The sequence below is a fragment of the Dermacentor andersoni genome, chromosome 4 (genome assembly GCF_023375885.2).
Source record: "Dermacentor andersoni chromosome 4, qqDerAnde1_hic_scaffold, whole genome shotgun sequence".
Taxonomy (NCBI): Eukaryota; Metazoa; Arthropoda; class Arachnida; order Ixodida; family Ixodidae; genus Dermacentor; species Dermacentor andersoni.
The window spans coordinates 26,707,283-26,726,472 of NC_092817.1; the positions used below are offsets into that span (position 1 = coordinate 26,707,283).

At 48.4% G+C, this 19,190-nt stretch overlaps 1 protein-coding gene across 2 annotated transcripts in view; it reads left to right on the forward strand.

Annotated features, from left to right (window-relative positions):
• The window catches only part of LOC126536596 (uncharacterized), a 330,135-nt gene that overhangs the window by 17,118 nt on the left and 293,827 nt on the right, over positions 1–19,190 (forward strand). The window contains exon 2 of one of the 2 annotated variants that reach the window (XM_050183626.3): positions 9,416–9,463. The exons of the other annotated variant lie outside the window; for it this stretch is intronic. The gene's annotated coding sequence lies outside the window, so the exon portion shown is untranslated. The remainder of the gene's footprint in view (positions 1–9,415; positions 9,464–19,190) is intronic. 2 annotated transcript variants of the gene reach the window in all.

Genomic DNA, 19,190 nt, shown 5'->3' on the forward strand with positions numbered 1-19,190 from the left:
CCACAGTCCACGTTTCATATACCCAGTGACCCAACCTGTATAATCGGCAACAAGCAGCAGCTGCAGCAGCCATCACCCACAAAGTGAGGGGAAGTGTCAGAGAAAGCATCGCTTTGAAACAGGAGCAAGTTCACTCAGCATGTGACTAATGTTTCTTAGTTCAAGACCGAACATGCATCTTTCTTTCAAGTGCCTAGTGTCATGTCCGGCACTATGGGACGAAATGACGGTACGTATATGTATACATTGCTCAGTAGCTGAAACGCGAAACTCGGAGTGCGAGGCTGCCGGCACTTTTTGCACCACCGGTAGGTGCTGGGAAAACGGAGGTGACCCATTTTTGTGTCACATAAAAGTGAGAGAATTTGTGATGTATTCTGACTGCATTCAGTCCCTTCAGCGATCACAGAGCGTTCGCTGGTGGCGCAAAATTCGCCGGCTGCCATGCGGTCCGAGTACCTCGCGTCGCTCGCCGAGCACTGTACCTTGTATGTAGTACACGCCATTTTAAGCACGTAAGGCTGGAATCATCCAGCGTGTGGCACAAGCGTCAAACTGTTGGTTCGCGCCTAGATGCACGTCGAGCGTCGGCGCGGATAGCCGCAGGCCGCGTCTACGCAGCGTCGCCCGCCGCAGCGGTGGTGGCCGCGGCAGCGTCCGGTCGGCACCGCGGCCGCTGCCGGCGTGACCGGCCGGTGGGTCCTTTCTGCACACTCGCGCACGCCAACATGGCGTCTACCCGGCGGCAAGGTCAAGAGTGCATAACCAGTTCTCGCTGTCTGCCGCCGCTTACTTCACTCGGTACCCTCGTTGTTCAGGCCGTGTGACGCCCATCCCCCCTTCCCCTTTGAGCATCGCGTCGCTCGCGGCAGCCGGCCGACCAGGCGGCGGCAGCCAAGTTACGAGGCCGCCGGGGCCACTCTTTCGCTACACTCATTCTCTTGCGGGAGCGTTATTTGTACTTCAGACGCGAGCCGCCCTTGCTGCTAGCGGCAGCGTAACCGTGTCTGCTGCTACTTTAACTTGATATTGCCCGATCGTGGGCGACTCTGCCCCTCGTTCCACGGTGCGTTGTCGCCTTAGAACAATGGCGGCGCGGTGAATGAAGGAACAGATGAAAGTTTTCAGTGTCAACGTAGTCTGATAGTGTGAGACGGCTTGTCCTGAAAATTGTGCCGACGCACGGATCCGAGTGTACATTCTCCCAGTCGCCCCCTTGTGCTACTCTTGTGAGTGAACATGGTGGGATGTGAAGGAGAACGCACGACAAAGTAAGAGATACAACGAGGACTTCTTTCTGCGTCCTCGTTCACATGGCTCATTTTTTTGCTTGTTGTAGTAGTATGGAGAACATCGTTGTAAGCGCACGTTCGGGTAACTATTTAGAAGTGTGCTTTCCAACACACACACACACACACACACACACACACACACACACACACACACGCACACACACGCGCACACACACGCTCGCACACACACACACGCGCGCACACACACACACACACACCCATAACATTGGCACGTGTTTCCGGTGAGCGCGTGGTTTATGTTCCTTAGGAGCGTATGTTAGGGTTGTCTTTCATTCAATCGATTGTTCCGTTCAGGCAATTTGCTGTGACGCTACACATATTCTCTCTGCTGTACGTGGGTTTAGAGCGATTCTTTGTTATGTACAGATATCTCGGAAAGCTTCCAGCAAATGAAAGCACTTCCAGTCAGGGGCCACCAGCTAGATCAGTTGCGTCACTTATGGCGACGTCCTCTAATAAACTCCAGTAGGCGCTTGTTGATGTAACGCTCCTACTGTGTAGGCTATGGTTGGGCGTCGCATGTACCAATACCTATGCGTTCTGCATAGGGATGGCCGACATTGCAGCATATGGCGATTGTGGCGACGAGGAAACAATTCGTCATGTTCTGTGCCTGTGCCCGCAGTGCAGTGTGCAGACACAATCGCTTGCCATCGTGCTGAACCAGTTGGACGACCAGTCTCCGTCGGAAGAAAGAATTCTGAAACTTCGACGCGACTTAACATCGCATCAGAAGGCCATGCAAGCCCTACTGCGCTTCTTCAGATGAATCGGCCTGTGTGAATGCCTGTAATTGGAACGATTTTTCTTTTACCTCTGCTTTTTTTCTTCTCTCTCTCTCTCTCTCTATTTCTCTCTTTCCAACCCATAGATCCCCCCACAGTGCAGGGTAGCAAACCGAAAACTCGCCTCTGGTTAACCTCCCGCCCTTTCCTCTATCTGTATTACGCTTTCGTATTGCAGAAGAGAGAATACAAAAGAAGGGCGAGTACGCATATTCGTTCAGCATGTGTGCCTTGCGCAGACATTTAACTCTTCTTCAGCTTTGAGAAAAAGGCGACCAACGCTCTTTCCATGTGCCTACCGAAAAGCTGATGAGATAGGATCGCGCAGTGGTCTCCGAGGTCTACAATAGAAATGCAGTCATTAATGCCTCGCCACAAGAACAAAGTGTTATATATAGCATGAAGCAACGCTATAGAAATGCAGTGGACATTCAACTGAAACGCACGACTGTTCGCCGAAGTCCCACCCGGGAACATCCTTCCGTGTTTTGCCCTCACGTCACCACGCTGCGACGAATACCAACGGCGTAAACAAGCAAGTAACGCCGGCTCGCGTTTTCTTGTTTCAATTTGCCAGTTAATTTTGTGATTTCGCTACCATTGTAACTTTTCTGTGCTCGAATATTTTAGTAGCGTTACGATTTGTGTTTCTTGACGCGTGAACTGCTCCTTGCTTTCGATTAGTATGCTATAGACTATATACCGAGATTGCAAGTATAGGCCGCTTCTCTCGAAAAGGTTTCCAAGTGGCCAAGGAAACGACACGAAAGGGAGATATAAGTAGCGACACCGCCTTTCAGTTCCGGAAAGCAGCCCGTGCAGCCACATGTTGTGACAGCTAACAAATTTTTCACAATATAAGGACGCAGATATTAAAATAAATTTACCCTTACTGTTTTTCAGAAACCTCATTGCAAAAAAAAAAAAAGGAAAATTACAGAAATCTTGGAAGTCATCTCTTGCGCGGTTTCGGGGGCGGAGTGGTTGAGGAAAGCAGCGCCCATCCTTCAGCTGCAATTTTTATTTCCCCTAAGAAACTAATCTGTTACCGTTGGAAAGATGCCGCGAGAGCTCCACAGAAATGTATTTCCGACTTCGTCGTGGCGACGCCGGTTCTCCTTCCGTTGCTGTACAAACAAGATTGAATTGCGCTGCACGCAGCATGGTGCTCCAGACCCGGTCGGTTCGACTTTTTCGCTCTAGGTATTTTTTTTTTTTTTTTTACAAGGCGCTCCGTTGTCGTAACAAACCGTTCTCGAGGGACGTCTGTTATTCCTGCACCACGCGTCAACCAGCGCGCGCTGTGCGGCTTTTCCACCGCTTCGAGAGAGGCGAGGGCCCCGTGCACCAGTGGTGCCCGTGACGCAGGAGGATTAGCGTCAAGAACCGATGGAGGAGAGGGGAGGGTCTACGTCCCGCTGTGAAAGCCATGCTGGGCGTTGCTGCTGCTGCTGTTGCTGCTGCTGTGCCGGCGGGCGACTGCGCCTGACTCGAGCGCGATGTTCCGCGCGCGCGACCTGTCACAACAAGGCTCGCGCGCGCAGTGGCGGTTGTGGCCTCTCGCATCTTAGCCGCCCTGACTTCCGCCTGGTCGCCGCACCTAGCAGGCCGCCGGTCACTTCCTTAATCGACTTCCTGGATTACCGAGACAAGAAGCAAGAAAATGAAACTGCCGCTGCTCGCCTTGCTCACTCCTCGTGTATATAGCTCGTGTTTGTTGTTTGGTTCTCGTCTGCTTCTTGTGGCAGCTCTTGAGCGGCGGTGTCTTCTCTCCTGCCAAACGCACGCGTGTCTATAATAAGTGCCGGGCTTTTTTCGGTAAGCTTGAATGTCCGTCAGTTTACGAAGCAGCCGAACAGAAGTGAACCGTTCGTTCGCAGCCCACAACATCGCGCGACACGCCGCGGCCAGTCCCCCGTCGCAGTTACGAAGGCAGTGGCTTCGAAGGAGGGAAAGGTGCTAGATCTGAACAGAGCGAGAAATTGGGAAGACGGACACATTGAGCTCCTTACGTATGTAACCTTCATCTGACCAAGTCCGATAGCGATTATTTAGCTTTACGAAAAAAGAACAAGAAAGAAGAAATCACATATTTCGCTGCAAGGCCGCTTCAGGGTGCCCTGCTTATTGATAAAAACCTCTATGTTCTTTCTCTTTGATACACCCAATTTAAGCTTTTCGACAGTTATCCTCGGTCATGTGGATGCTTACGAGGGCATTATTAATCACTATCATCATCATCATCATCGTCATCAGCCTGGTTACACCCACTGCAGGGCAAAGGCCTCTCCCATACTTCTCCAACTACCCCGGTCATGTATTAATTGTGGCCATGTTGTCCCTGCACACTTCTTAATCTCATCCGCCGACCTAACTTTCTGCCGCCCCCTGCTACGCTTCCCTTCCTTTGGAATCCAGTCCCTAACACTTAATGACCATCGGTTATCTTCCCTCCTCATTACATGTCCTGCCCATGCCCATTTCTTTTTCTTGATTTCAACTATGCCATTACCTCCCGTTTGTTCCCTCACCCAATCTGCTCTTTTCTTATCCTTTAACGTTACATCCATCATTCGGCTTTCCATACCTCGTTGCGTCGTCCTCAATTTAAGCAAAACCCTTTTCGTAAGCCTCCAGGTTTCTGCCCCGTACGTGAGAACTGGTAAGACACAGCTGTTATACACTTTTCTCTTCAGAGATAATGGCAACCTGCTGTTCATGATCTGCAAATGCCTGCGAAACGCACCCCAGCCCATTCTTATTCTTCTGATTATTTCAGCATCATGATCCGGATCCGCGGTAACCACCTGCCCTAAGTATATGTATTCCCTTACCACTTCCAGTGCCTCACTATACCTATCGCAAACTCCTGTTCTCTTCCAAGACTGTTAAACATTACTTTAGTTTTCTGCAGATTAATTTTAGACCCACCCTTCTGTTTTGCCTCTCCAAGTCAGTGAGCATGTATTGCAATTGGTCCCCTGAGTTACTAAGCAAGGCAATATCATCAGCGAATCCCAAGTTACTAAGGTATTCTCCATTAACTCTGATCCCCAATTCTTCCCAATCCAGGTCTCTGAATACCTCCCGTAAACATGCTGTGAATAGCATTGGAGAGATCGTATCTCCCTGCCTCAGCCTTTCTTTATTGGGATTTTGTTGCTTTCTTTATGGAGGACTACGGTAGCTGTGGAGCCGCTAGAGATATCTTTCAGTATCTTTACATACGGCTCGTCTACACCCTGATTCCGTAATGCCTCCATAACTGCCGAGGTTTCGACTGAATCAAACGCCTTCTCGTAATCAATGAAAGCTATATATAAGGGTTAGTTATATTCCGCACACTTCTCCATCACTTGATTGATAGTGTGAATATGGTCTATTGTTGAGTAGCCTTTACGGAATCCTGCCTTGTCCTTTGGCTGACAGAAGTCTAAGGTTTTCCTGATTCTATTTGCGATTACCTTAGCAAATACTTTGTAGGCAACGGACAGTAAGCTGATCGGTCTATAATTTTTCAAGTCTTTGGCGTCCCCTTTATTATGGATTAGGATTATGTTAGCGTTCTTCCAAGATTCTGGTACGCTGGCCATTTTTTCTAGAACAATCTGCCCACCATCCTTCAACAAATCTGCTGTTACCTGATCCTCCCCAGCGGCCTTCCCCCTTTGCATAGCTCCCAAGGCTTTCTTTACTTCTTCCGGCGTTACTTGTGGGATTTCAAATTCTGTAGACTATTCTCTCTTTCATTATCGTCGTGGGTGCCACTGGTACTGTATAAGTCTCTATAGAACTACTCAGCCACTTGAACTATCTCATTCATATTAGTAATGATATTGCCGGCTTTGTCTCTTAACGCATACATCTGATTCCTGCCTATTCCTGGTTTCTTCTTCACTGCTTTTAGGCTTCCTCCGTTCCTGAGAGCATGTTCAATTCTATCCCTATTATAGTTCCTTATGTCAGCTATCTTACGCTTGTTGGTTAACTTGGAAAGTTCTGCCAGTTCTATTCTAGCTGTAGGATTAGAAGCTTTCATACATTGGCGTATCTTGATCAGATCTTTTGTCTCCTGCGATAGCTTACTGGTATCCTGTCTAACGGAGTTACCACCGACTTCTATTGCACAATCCTTAATGATGCCCATAAGATTGTCGTTCATTGCTTCAACACTAAGGTCCTCTTCCAGAGTTAAAGCCGAATACCTGTTCTGTAGCTTGATCCGGAATTCCTCTATTTTCCCTCTTACCGCTAACTCATTGATCGGCTTCTTATGTACCAGTTTCTTCCGTTCCCTGCTCAAGTCTAGGCTAATTCGAGTTCTGTTCTTACCATCCTATGGTCACTGCAGCGCACCTTGCCGAACACGTCCACATCCTGTATGATGCCAGGGTTAGCGCAGAGTATAAAATCTATTTCATTTCTAGTCTCGCCATTCGGGCACCTCCACGTCCACTTTCGGCTATCCCGCTTGCGGAAGAAGGTATTTATTATCGGCATATTATTGTGTTCTGCAAACTCTACTAATAACTCTCCCCTGCTATTCCTAGAGCCTATGCCATATTCCACACTGACTTGTCTCCAGCGTGCTTCTTGCCTACCATGACATTGAAATCGCCCATCAGTATAGTGTATTTTGTGTGGCTTTACCCATCGCCGATTCCACGTCTTTTTAGGTGCCTTCGACTTCCTGGTCATCATGACTGGATGTAGGGGCGTAGACCTGTACGACCTTCAATTTGTACCTCTTATTAAGTTTCACAACAAGACCTGCCACCCTCTCGTTCATGCTATAGAATTCCTGTATGTTGCCAGCTGTATCCTTATTAATCAGGAATCCGACTCCTAGTTCTCGTCTCTCCGCTAAGCCCCGGTAGCACAGGACGTGCCCGCTTTTTAGCACTGCATATGCTTCTTTTGTCCTCCTAACTTCACTGAGCCCTATGATATCTCATTTACTGCCCTCTAATTCCTCCAATAGCACTGCTAGACTCGCCTCACTAGATAACGTTCTAGCGTTAAACGTTGCCAGGTTGAGATTTTTCTTTTAAATTATGGGGTTTTACGTGCCAAAACCACTTTCTGATTATGAGGCACGCCGTAGTGGAGGACTCCGGAAATTTCGACCACTTGGGGTTCTTTAACGTGCACCTAAATCTAAGTACACGGGTGTTTTCGCATTTCGCCCCCATCGAAATGCGGCCGCCGTGGCCGGGATTCGATCCCGCGACCTCGTGCTCAGCAGCGAGGTTCAGATTCCAATGACTATATGGTTAATGACTATATAGACAGAGATATAATAGGAACAAGCGTGTCTTCGGAGCGTTTCCGCACGTGGGAATTAAGACTTCCGTTGCTCAAAAATTCGAGCTCGGCACGGACGGCTCGGTAAGTTGTCGGATATTCTGTGATCAAGGTCCCAATTTCTGACATGCTTGAGTCAGTACTGTGGGCTTGCTTTTAATTTTTTATTCGCCGATGTTCCCTGCAATTATTGCCCTCTATCAGCCAATCAGACAGCACTTTTCTATTATTGTCTCCGTCAGGATGGGAATAATCATGTGGCCCTTGGCGACATATCTCCGCGATTTTTTCTTCCATTCTTTTTCATCTTTCCTTCTTTATTGAATAACTTTTCTTTTAGTGTCCGTAATGAAACGCAGTTGATTAAGGATCCTGCGATAGGCCAGGTGAAACGAAGTGCAGAATATTACTCGCTCGACGTTCTTCAAAAAAACTTCCTGCTTTGCCAAAGTATGTATAACCAGTAGTGCGCTGCCGTATTGCATGTCTGTGCTGCCCAAGCATTTCCTACCGCTTCCACGAAGATCATTGCAGAAGTGAACGCGCACCGTTGCGCCATATCCGGATGCGGCAGACAAGATGAGAGGCTTATTACAAGCGCGCGGCTCTGCGGTGCGGTTGGCGTTCGGCGAGATACGGGCATTTTTCCACGCTACTCCTCCTCCATCGTCGAGGATGTTTACATTCCATTGCCCTGCCGAGCGGTGGTAGACAGACATGTCGTGCCCGCAATGTCAAGCTCGCCCCGCGAGGATTGGGCACTCGGCTGAGATGAGTCGAGAGCTGTGTCAATAGCGTATAGTTGAGGCACGGTTTGCGTGCTACAAAAGAGAACGTCGCGTACGGTGCGTGGTGACCGCAGCTATATACGTTGAGTTGACGACTGACGGGGTCTCGACGTCAAACTCTGTGCGCGTTGCTTTCCTCATCCTGTGGGTTTCCTTGCCGCACTTATGCCCCTGAAGAATTCGTCAGCCAGGTAATTTAGACACATTCTCGCATTCCTCTTCTTCAGATAGCCATGCAGCGATACTGGGGCCAGTTTAACGTTGCTGATGAGAATGGTCTCTTTCTTTAAAGGTTATTTGTTCGGCAATATTGCTGAGCACGTGATTTTTTCTTCTTTACCTTTTCCTTCTTTGAATTCTTTCTACGCCCTCCTCCCTGAAGAACGGGCAGGACCTGCCGATGGTCATTTGCCGGTGATCCCTCTCCTCTCCATTCCGTCCGTCTGCTTTTATTGTGTTCACACGCAATATCATCCCGCTTAGCTTAAGTTCCCGCCTTGGAAACGAATATTTCAGATATTTGGTAATGATTTAATATAATGGTAATATGCGCGACGAAAGGGTATACCGTTGACAAAATGACGTTTTGCTTTCGCTTCAGAAAAGGAAAGAAAAGAAAGTATGCTTAATTGCTGAGTGATAGTCCTAATGTATTTGGAGAAGTAGTCAAAAGGGAGCTTTCTTTTTTCTTTCTTTCTTTTCTTTTGTTTCTGACCATGGATGGCTCATAGCATTGTAGTTACGGATGTCATGGTCCAGCACTGATAGAAGCGCGGCCAGCTTTTATCTGAACTCCACGCCCACCCATCGCTGAGGGACCTATGATTAGTGCTCCTCTGTGGTGTTTGTGACGTTTCGTTCATGTTGTCTCGTAGCCCTGAGTGCTATTGAGACGTCTATTCGGCCACACTTAATTCGGACATTCCATTGGTAATCTGCATAGAATTATTAGACGACCTTGCTCACCTCCTATCGGTATCCGAACTTCCTTCAGCTTCCGCATATACGGTCCGTGTCTTCGCAAGAGTTAATTTTTACCAGCGGAAAAATTTGCTCTCTCTTATTTTTTTGCCAGCCCATTCTCACGGTGCCTGAGGAATCTCTTCGTAGCGGGATGTATGAGATTATTGCGTGCTGCCAAACCCGTATCATTACTGTTCATTCTACATGCTTAGTTTGTTGCTTTGTTTAACTCGTTGCTTTCTTGTTTTCTCATGTATTGCAGTCATCAATGATCCCGTACCTCTGAAGTACACGACGCACAGCAGTAAAGGTCAGTATTATTTCTCCCCCTCTGCTCGCACCGTATGCGTTTGTGACGTCAGTACGTCGAAAAAAGAAAAGTGCAGTACGGATAAGGCCAGATAAAGCAAACTAAAAATAAAGTAGAGCAGGAGAAGACATCCTTCGTGTCGCTGGGAAACCGACAGGCTGACCTTCTTGGTATGTACCACCAGAGCTGACCTTCGCACATATCGCGGAAGCGCTATAAAGCCAAGCTCGCGGGTCTTCGCAACTTTATTAACGCTATTTATGTCCGATTCTCGTCCGGCGTCTTTCGGACACGTACCCGCGACATTTCCAATTCTAATTCAGTACTCTCGCGCGCCGCAGTTTATGTACAAACGCTGCCAGTTATTCTTCATGCACGGCGCCGAGCGCTGGACCTACTGGACTCGCATAAGGCAAAAGAAAGTGATGTAGCCAGAGAGAAACGGCAGTTCTCCGAAGCTCTCTCAAATATCCGCATTGTCTTTCAATTTACATCCCGCGGGACTCGTCAAGTGCCGCGTTGAACCGAAAAGAAACGAAAGAACAAAAGAAAGGAAATGGATAACAGCCGAATGAAGAAAGATGCGACGGCATCTCACTCGAGGGGTCCCTCCCCCACCATATACCTCGAGACGAGTGATCACTTTAGAACGCTGCTGGAGGGCGCGGGCGCTTCGGTCTCCGCTTCACCGCGCCCTCTGAGCGGGCTGCGGCAGCCTCGAAGCAAAGGGGAGGGGGGGGGGGGTGCTTTTCTACGGCCGCCGAGACTCCTTCATAACCGTGCGGTTTATGCAAATGAGTGCGTCTCCTTTGAGAAGCGCAAAGCGGACGCCGCTCTGGCCGGTGCTGTCGGAACGAGCTCTTCTCTCCGCCCGGAGGTCGACGACGCAAACAAACCCGCAGAGCTCCTCGGGAACGAGGCTTATGCACTCCAACCCCTTTCGTCGGCTTGTCCGCGGGCGCCGAGATGAGGCTGCCCGGGCCGCCGCGTGCGCGCGAGAATGTTTGCAGGCACGTTCCTCCTCCAAGTGCAACGTTGGGCGAAGGAAGCGCGCGCGCCGACGTTGTGGTTAATTCGTCGCGAACAGCTTACGTCATCCCGTCGCAGTGCGTGCAACCTTTCGCTACTTTAAGAATGCCGGTTGCAGCTGCCATGTGTGTATACAAGGTAGCGCGGAGTAATGTTTAGAGAAGATGTTCTTCCTCCGGGCGTAAAACAGGGCCGCATTCCTTGATGTCGGTGTCGGCAGTATATAGCCACACGCAAAACGGGCGGCTTATCTTGGACGAGTGCCTCCACGCCTTAGACAAAGAGAAATTTGCGCTCTTAGAAGGAAGCCACAACACGCTTGCATTTAATAAATAAATAAATAAATAAATAAATAAATAAATAAATAAATAAATAAATAACGTTCGAACTGATCGAACGCCGGCGCATAGCGGTTAATCTCGATTCTGCCTACGCAAAGCCACTGTTAGTTTCAGACAGGAAGCGCCTTGTCCTGTGTTTTGTCCCTTCTTTGTGTGCCGTTACTGTTGGCGCTTCATTTTTTGAAAGTTCAGAGCTAATGTTGTTTCTGGTTAGTCACATCTTTTCGTTGCTGGCATGCTGCCGTGCTGCCGTATTAGAGCACTCCCCAAGCCTCGCCCCACCCTCCTTCCCACTCTATGCAAGAACTGCTGAGAGAGAGAGAGAGAGAGAGAGAGAGAGATCAATCTTATTGTTCATAAAGCCCACTGTCAGTGAGAGACAGCCACCTGTACTGTAAGGTATACCGCAATAATAACTTACCACCGAAGTGATCGTGCGACTGATTTGTATGGCAATTACGACATTTCTTTCTTTTCTTTGTAGCTTTCACCCTCATATAACTTCGGTAAGAAGAGAAGATATCTGTAAAGCGACGCCGTTGTTTGAGTAGCTGGAGCTTTGAAAAATACAGGCTGCAATATGGCTACTTCTCCTAGCGTTTGCTTTTTTTCTGTGATCAAGACAATAACCTTGAGGTATAAACCAGTCAAAAGAAGAAAAGAGGCGAGACGTAGCACACAATGACTGGATACAACGACTCTCTGGACACAACCATGGGACGGCTTGCACGAACATTTAGTAAAGAAAATAATAACGAATTTAAGAACGCGTTCTTGTGCGGACTCGGCGTTGTCTATGGAAAATTTACGAACTCGTTCTTAAATTCGTTATTATTTACGTTATTAAATGTTCCTGCAAGCCGCCCCTGGACACAACCACGTCTCTCCTCTGTTTTTCGTCCTTTGACAAGCATGCACACCAACTGTTCCAACTGCATGTACCAACTGACCCATATCGCAGCTCTTCTGCAAGACAGTAAACCAGTAAATAAAACCTTGAAAATAACCGATGCTTCTTGTTGTGATACCAGTGCTGTTTACTTGCGCTGGCGACACCTTGAAATGATGACACTGTACTGGGGTGGCGTAAAAAGCGCAAAAATAAAAAAACCGCATACAGTGCAGTAAAATAAAATATGAAATAAAGCAAAATCGGTGTAGCAACGCGTGAATGCTCGTCGCTTCAACACACACACGCACACGCACGCGCACGCGCACGCACACGCACACACGCACACACGCACACGCGCACACACACACACGCACACACGCACACACACACACACGCACACACACACACACGCACACGCACACACACGCACACACAAACACACACACACAAACACACACACACACAAACACACACACACAAACACACACACACACAAACACACACACACACACACACACACACACACACACACACACACAAACGAAAGCAGTTAATCATCAGCTAATCAGAAATATGGTTTCTTCGAGGTCACTTAATGTAACCATATACCCGCGGCATCATCTTGAATGACGCATACTGATCAGCTAAATGAAGCGCCCTTATCGCTGTTCATGCGCTTGTAACAGGAGGAGAATAACATTAAGGACCGAGGAACGTTCGTAAACAGTGCCTGGCATCCACTGCGTGAACACTGCTGATAAGTAAAAGCGGAAAAGCTTTTTCAGGTTACCGGGAATGATACAAACAAGCGTGGGACGCTGCTCGTTTTTCCTGTGTGGGCGCGAATGAACGTCGCAAAGCGGGAGGGGCGAAGGGGGGTAGAAAAGCGTTTTTGGAAACGAGCCACATCATTCTAAATTTCTAGATAGCGCATTTTTTTCACTCTATGAGAATATGACAAAAGCGAAACTAAATTCTCGCTACACGGGTTCATTGTACTCTCCTTGCTTATGCACTACTCGTCGCGGAAGGTCCACGAAGCAAAATGAGCTGCTTATGTGCCTTTCATGCGTGTAACTCAAGCGCCAATTTGTTAATGCTTGGAACGATAGCTTGCTTTCAGTCTTATTCTTATTGCTACCGTGTTTATGCAGCGATACACCTAGTGCTTGTTGTCGCTGTGGCACTCCGGACTCAGGGCGAAGGCTACTGACCTTTCTGTGTGAACGTGGACATGCGCGATTCTGTAAACGTACTTTCCTGTACGTATTGTTTTTGCAGGCTGCCCGGCTGCGAAATTGTGGTCGTTAGCTTGTTTGTGCTCACCTCATGTACCGTGCCTCTTTGGGCAATGTTTTAATCGTGACAATGTTCCAACTTGCGCGGTTGTCTCACCTTTCGATCCTTAATTATTTGATTTTTTAGAGGAATTGTTGACAACAGCCCCGGCGCATGGTCTTGCTTCGCGTCGAGCGCAAACTCACGAGCTGTAACAGAAAGTACAAGAACTGTCCTTTTAAGCAGTCCATGCATTCGGTGGCTGGCGGTTGGGTTGAATTAGCCAGCCCAGTTTTATAAGACACAGTTCACTAGCCTTAAATAGGCACTAAAGAGATGTATTACATCAGTTTAAAGTAATGAAGCGTTGTTTCAAAACTTTGTTTTCGTTAGTTTCGCGTTATGAAGTCGGTTATGGTAGAATGGCTTTTGAGGGACAGTGGGACATATCAATCCCACTTTTCAGGGCAACCTCGCTGCTCTGTGGCGGTGAAATGTAACAGCTGCAACTGAACTTTCCTGTGTGGCTATGTTTCTTAACCTATTGAGCGCATTTCTTGTTTTCTTATTTTCATATAATTCGACGAGGCGGAACGATTGTGCCGATTGTTTATTTGCTCTTCCTTATCCACTATGCTTAGTCATTTCTTTCGCCTTTCTTCAAGCCACCACAGCGACAAATGGCGACTATTTTGATCGAATTTTCCTTGCAGTAGACTGAAGACACAGTAAAAGCCCACTTTCTCTCACATTCTTTCATTGGAAATACCTGGGGACATGTTTTCAGTACAGCTGTGAATCTTTGATTTTGGTGAGGTTTGGCATCTCAACTCGCCATGCCCACACCTACTAAAATGGATTATCCAATTATTGGCCTCACTCACACATCAAAGCGCTACTTACAAGACATTCATCGCCTTCGAGGTTTTCCAATTGGAATTAAGCATCAGTTTTCTGAGAATACTTGTCCTACTGGGAAGCCCTGAACGAATTCGGTGCTGGTACAAACCGTGCACAATAACCACAACAAAAACATGCAAAACCTGCACGTGCAGCGTGTATAGTGCGCTTATATTGGCTACACAGGCTGCTTCTCATCATTTTACAAGCAGGCATGAAGAGGCGGAAGCGGGCTACGAGGACATGTATTGCCCCGCTTGATGAAAATAGCCCACGTGGGTTGTTTGACATATGGGTCCCACTTGTTTCGCCGGTGGAAAATGCTTGTCTGCTTTCGAATTTGACTTTCAATGAAAAATACCTGATGAAGTACGCGCTTTTAATGATTTAGACACAAAGCGATGCGTTTTCTCTGCTCAGTTGTGCCCATTAAAGGGATAGAGAATGAAGACAAAGGTTGTTGTTTTTGTTTAATTGTGCGCCGGAACATCAGCGCCGGCGCGTCAATGTGGCGTTATGGATTTCAATGTGTTGTCTCGAATCTGTGCAATTGCGGCGCAATAAACGTTCTCGAAACTTTCCAGGTTTAGTTTTGGCCCATTTATAACACAATGTCATCTCTCCCGATAAAACAAAATAATAACAACCACGCCAGAGCAGGTGAAGCCCTTGAAGTGACGGCGAGCTGATGTGGTTGTACATTATAGCGCAGTCGCCACCCGTTCATCGTTGCTCCCTGTCAACGAGGAATCGTTGAAGCCTCCCTGTCACGACAGGAATGGCATTTGTTACCATTATAGGGGCGTTATTTACTAATCTTATTCATCTCTTTTGTGTCCCTCGAAGGACATGGTTACCCTTACACTTTATTCCTTCTCTGTCTTTTATTTTCCTTTATTCATTCTTTTTTCTTGCGCGAGCGGACCACCGGAGTGGGAGATCAAATTGTAGAGAGGCGACAGCTGGGTCTCCCCTCTTGGCGGTCAAACCACGCAGAAATGTCGGTATCTCGACAGCAGGTTTGGAACGTCCAAAGTGCTACTTTCATGCTGTAACGCTAGTAAACCATGCCTTTTATCCATCATGACCATTGACTGGTAGCGGGTGAATCGCCATTACAGACAACAACTTGGGAGGGACCCCTTTGTAGCCAGATCTCGCAAAGGTCGTTTTCTAGTCATAAAATTTGTGTTGCTGCTTATTGTCCTTTTGCGTTAGGTGCAATCTCGATCAATGAAACGTTTATTTACGCCACAAGGATGCTTTTGTCGATGATCCTCGCAATCGTCACACGTCTCGTCGTTGTAAAACCATAAAACACGAAAATAAAATGTTCGTGTTCGCGCTTCTCTCTTTACCGATCTTCACTGGTGTCTCCTTCATCGCCTTGAGCTTCACATCGCGTGTTCCATTATATGGTCAGTATAGTTCTTGTTGAACGGTTGATAGGGGAATCCGAGAGGCTTTATTATTGCTTCTATTCTGTGTGTCCTCGGTTATTTTCTGGACTCATTCAAAAATATAAGGCCGAATCGAGGGTGCTTAACATCCAGTGTTATAACACATGGGCTAAGAGAGACGCTGTAGTGAACAGCTCTTGAGTAATCTTTGAATTCGGCTTTGTAGACAAGGAACCGAAACCGCGACGTCGTGCTCAGTTACAGAACAGAACGTTATAGCCAGTGACCTACTGCAACAGGTAATATGATAATGAAATAGCAAAACCAGCTGCTCTTCTGTGCGTTATTAAAGCTTTATAGCGAGAAAAAAAAGGCACAAAAATATGTCATCGATATCAAAGGATTATATTGGAACTGGTAGATTATAATCCGTATAACCGTCAGCTGAGGCAGAGGGAAGTGCACGCAATAGATGCAACCACCTCTCTTCTTCGGCGGACGGTTACGTGCCGGTCATTACTATGAGATAGAAGGCTTATCTATATGTTCGTGCGTGGTGGAGTTTGCTCTGCGTTGCGTTCAGAGGTTGCAAGGACACAACTCGCTGCAAGGCGACGACGAGCAGCGGCTGCCGATGCAGGAACAAAGCGCTGACTGGCCACCTGAGACCAAGGGTGCGCTTGCACCGATTCTTGTCCGGGGTACTGCGTCATCACAGGTGTAGGCGCGCGCGCATTCCGCTGACGAAAACCTATCCGCAACTGCGAGCCTGCCCGTGTTCGCCGGACTGAAGTTGAACGCGGATACCCGATTCGCTGAACTTCGCCAGAGGCATTGGCTGCCCACGCGCGTACCTCCCGACATAGCCGTTATCCCTGTACGCCGCTGCGCATCGTGTTTCGAGCGCTGCGTGCGCGTTTTTTTTTCTCTTTTTTTTGCGTAAGCGAGCTGATGCCTGTGGCTGCGTACGAGTCTACATTTGCTTATTCCGGTTACACCGCGTGATTCCGGGCTCAGCTGACTGTGCTGTCTGGCGCCTTCCGGTTTCCTTTATTTATTTCAGATATCGGAAACGCCGTGGATGCGTTATTGTGGCCGGCATATTAAATAAACGGAATAAACCACGTGTGTACAGAAGAGGACAATTACAGCGACGTATAGACGCTAAAGCATGACACACCAACTTCTTCAAAGAATTGCGCTCAGTGGCCGGAATTATACGTCCTACCGTCATCCGTCAGACTGTATGGGGATGTTATACCGTGAGAAGGTTGGAAATAGTGTGAAACTATATATTCTGTGAAATGGTGTCGGGAAAGAAGCTGAATATAAACACATCGCTGTAGCATCTTGCATCACAGACTTTGAGTGCACAGTCTCGAAGGCTGGAAACGAAAGGTTTTGGAAAAGAGTACCCAATCTTGTGAACATGAATGTTGAGAAACAGATGAAGCTTTATTATCTATCGAAGTTTAAAAGCGATTTCCAGCCTAGAGAACCTCTTTGTGTTGTGGTTGAACGTCGAGAAGAAAGGACAAACGCTGAACTTATGTCTATACGGATTTATGAACAGCTTTATCAGCCAATGCTAAATAAACAACAATAAACAAAACGTGTCACAAGCTAAATTGTGTTGCTATGGGACAAATGTGTTGCCTATGCATAATATTGAGCTGGCGCGAAAATTCACCATCTGCCCACTTATGCAAAATGAATGTAGATTGATTAAAATCGAGTCATATTGGTTTTAGTGTTTCGAGTTTAAAATGGGCGCTGACCTTTCTTATGCGCTGCATCTTCGTGAAAATGGTATGAACTTGGTCCAGTTGATTTATATAGGAACATGTTTCGGAAGTATAGCGCACATAGTGAATGCAATATAGTGTAAAACTGGGCGAGTTGCTTGACCATCGTAGTAAAAGCAGCGCAAAAATGTACCTGCGGGAAGCGGCGCGAACAGGCAGCAGCCGTAGCCACGGTTTATTCATGCCGGCCAGCCATGGCGCTAGCGTGTTCTATTCGCGCGCTACACGCACGTGAGCCGTCGTCCTCTTCAGCGGCTGTAGAGGCAAAAGCCGCGCCGCTACAGGGCCTGCCTTCTAGCCCGAAGCGCGATTGAAATATGTGCAAAAGGCGCGTATAGAAAGAAGAGACTGTAAGCTTATATCCATAAGTGGCAATTCGTAGCGTCCGTTAAGGAGTCCGGGTAAAGTCCGTGTCGCGGCGACGGGCACACTGGCGGTCGTGGCTGAGAGTGTCTGTACACAGGGCGCATTGTCTTGTGCGTTGAGAACGTCGTGTTCCGTTGTCGACGGTTGCGCTCCCAGTGCGGTGCAATACGGCGAGCAGAGTTGAGGCGCGATGGCCGGCTCTTGGCGCGTGCCGAGAGTTGAGGCTGTTGAAGAGAACAACGCTGAAGTCGGCGTCGTCGAACAGCGTGCAATGGTGGCAGTGTCCGAGAACTGTGAGTGTCGCGAGTGTGCCTTGTTGCCCTTGTTGACGCATGCTGCGTCACCACTTCAGCTGCGGGTGCGGTTGTGCAGGGCGGCGTATTGTGACGACCAGAAAAACCTTGGTCTCGAGATGGCGTGGCCTATCCGGCCGCTGCTCGTTTGTTGCGTAATTCGCCAGGGCATTCGTCAGAGAGGCTACCGAAAACAGATGCTCTCGTCGTTGGTAGTGTCGGGTTCACGCATACCAGGCAGAACCGGCAGCGTAGGTTGTGAGAGAGGCGCAGCCACAGTGATGCCGTAGCGCGAAATCGCGACCTGCCTCACGTTCTCGCAGATGCCCGAGCCTGGTAGGAATCGGAGCACCGAAAAACTTCTCTGTCTTGTGTTGCCGTTATTCTTGCGCTCCTTTTACTATGCTATAGTAAATGAGGGACTCGAGGACACATCAGTGAGCGCTCTGTGCTGCGTATGATTCGTCTCGGCGCTGTTGTTCAGGGTCTGCATATAAAGGAAACATTTCACGTTTATTCGAGAGAAAGAAAACTAAATTTCCGATGGACGCGAAGAGGCGGCTCGCTGACTTTTCGGCTAGGTGAGGCTCGACTCCGGCCTCTGCGCTGCCACAGGGGGGGGGGGGGGGGGGGGGGGCAAGGTACGTGAGCTTCCCTGCATGCGAATGAACGCACAGTGGCGAACTATACAGGGTGCTGCAACCGATCCCGAGCGGTTCTGTCGGCACTCGTGTAGCAGAGCACTCGAGACGGACGCGGCCAGGGTTGGAGTGGCGGCAGGGCGGGCGATCCGGGCGGCCGTCTCCACTTGGCCCCACTTGAGGCGCGGCCGCCGAGCAGTTTACGCCCCCCGAGCCCTTCAGTGCAGTTCCGGGCAGACCCCGCGAGCGGGATCGCTGTCTCCGGGCGGGCGAGGACTCGTCCGCGACCCGCTTCGACAGTTGGAGGAAGCGTCTTATCTAACCACAATGCATAGCTTGAGGAATTAAAAAAAGAAGCGACAGATTTATTGTTATTGTCTTATTGAAATTTAAATAAACATAGGACTTTTTCTCGCCGTTCACTCGCGACGGCTACTCCTTCTCATGTGGTTATTAAATAGAACAAATAACTAAGAGTGATTGAGTGATTGAGTGAGTGAGTGAGTGAGTGAGTGAGTGAGTGAGTGAGTGAGTGAGTGAGTGAGTGAGTGAGTGAGTGAGTGAGTGAGTGAGTGAAACAACTTTATTTGGTCCACAGCAGACGCGAGTAAACTCAACGTCACCTGGCTAGGCCCACTCAGGGACCATCAGGTGAAACCTGACGGCCCTCTCGCGAGCCCTCTGAACCGCCAGGATTTGAGAGGTCTGGTCCTAGGTCCTAATGCCTTTCACCCAAGAGGAAATAAATAATCAAGAGAAATATTAAGTGTTCCAGTCGATAA